Raw genomic sequence first — 2157 nt, forward strand, 5'->3', positions numbered from 1 at the left:
AGGACGTGCCTCTCCAATGGGAACCGAAAACATTTGATCGCAAGGTCATAGGTCAACCGATTCCTCCACAGGAAAACACGTCTGATATATTCTTACGACACTGGTGACGGCATGTGCGTCACATGACAGGAATATGTTGTCGACCCACGTAACTTGTACACTTGGCGAATGGGTAAAAAGATTCTTCTACCTTGCCCGATTTAGGTTTTCTTGTGGATGTGATAATCACTCCAAAAAAAGTGATGAAAACATAAGAGTTTGTCACATAAACTGCAACAAATGAATGCAACAGTTTCCCAGTTGCACAGTTTTCCCTGTGCTCTGTCAAAACATATGTTTTTAACGTTTTCAAATTTTTCCGTGTGTAGACCGTCAAATCCTGCATATACCCAAGCAAATCTGAACATGGCCTGGAATTTTGGAGAGCGAATATGATTATGTGTGAGTACCTGAACTTTGATAATTGTCTGAAAATAAAAAATTAAACTTTTCGCTCGAGGGAAGACTTGAACCAAGGACCTCTCGTTCCGCAGCTGCGCACGCTAACCACGGCGCTCAGTGGCTAAAAATTTCCATGATGTTGCTTATTTTGCGGATGGACTACTCAGTTTGTATATTTTTCTTATTTTTTTCATAGTTCCACACAACTTCTTCCTGTTTTCTCGATTGAGCTGTGTTCAGTATTTCAAGGCCTATCCACTGTGCCAACTTATAACTAAATCTGAGGGAGGTGCGATGGGGAGGTTCCCTTGTTAGACATCCATCGTCTAAAAAGAAATGTTCCAGGTAATCAATCAGACTTCAGTGAAAGCTTATAGCAGTTACGAATGGGCAATCTGCAGTTCTTCTAGAATCACACTACCCATCGGAAACAATTGGTACAAGTTGAATGGACTGAAAGGAGATTACGCTGGAGGAAAGTGCTTTGTGACGTCAGAAGAGCCTTTCACTGATATTCGAAGAGCTTTCTCCAGAAGACTCGGTTAATGCTGAGTGTACTGAACTCGCTGTCCCGGGCCACACGGACTACGTACGAAACTGCCGAGTCACTTGCAAACCGCAGCGTCCTTGTGACCACGCGTGTAGCCAATCAAAGGAAGTGCTCGGAGCTCCGCACGGCAGTGTAGTGCTGAGCAGCGGGCCGCGTGTAGGTAAGTGCCGACTCACGCCTTTGGGGAACCCACGTCCTGGTGCTGATATGGTTCTCTCGTACTGTGCATTCATTTCCTTTCCGAAGTTATTTCTTAGTCCCTCCTGCTGTGTGGAACGATGTGATATATAACTCGTATTCTCAGCACATTTTGCTGTCTGTATACACGTTTAAAGATCTGAAATTGTCGAATATTGGTCTGCATCAAGACGCTTAGACAGGACCCGTGTGAAAACTAAAAAAAAGAAACAGAAATTTTTCTTAAACAGACTAGCCATGTTGGCTTACGGAATCACATGAAGCCTGGTGATTTCTTTGTGTTTTGTACAGCGTGTTCCTCAATTCCTACTACATTCTTCTAGGTATTGTGGAGGAGACGTAGTACATGAAGTTTTGACAAGGAACCCATGTCCGGAAATGTATAGTTTGGTTGTAAAATGTGTTTGAGTATGGGATAACTTCCAAATCTCCCTCTCCAAGGCACGCATGCAGCTAAGAAAATGATCGCTCTGTAGGAGCCCTCGTCGTGCACAATATTTATTCGAAGTCGAGAGTGCGGTGCGTCCGTGGAGCACCACATCACCGTCCTAGTTGCGAACGTATCAGTTTCTCGCACTATTTGCATTAGTCGAACGAAAATGTACCGGGTGATCAAAAAGTCAGTATAATTTTGAAATCTGAATAAATCGCGGAATAATGTAGATAGAGAGGTACAAATTGACACACATGCTTGGAATGACATGGGGTTTTATTAGAGCCAAAAAAATACAAAAGTTCAAGAAATGTCCGACAGATGGCGCTTCATCTGATCAGAATAGCAATAATTAGCATAACAAAGTAAGACAAAAAAAATGGCTTTGAGCACTATGGGACTTAACTTCTGAGGTCATCAGTCCCCTATAACTTAGAACTACTTAAACCTAGATAACCTAAGGACATCACACACACCATGGCCGAGGCAGGATTCGAACCTGCGACCGTAGCGGTCGCGCGGCTCCAGACTGTAG

The sequence above is a fragment of the Schistocerca cancellata genome, chromosome 3 (genome assembly GCF_023864275.1).
Source record: "Schistocerca cancellata isolate TAMUIC-IGC-003103 chromosome 3, iqSchCanc2.1, whole genome shotgun sequence".
In the NCBI taxonomy this organism is placed as follows: Eukaryota; Metazoa; Arthropoda; class Insecta; order Orthoptera; family Acrididae; genus Schistocerca; species Schistocerca cancellata.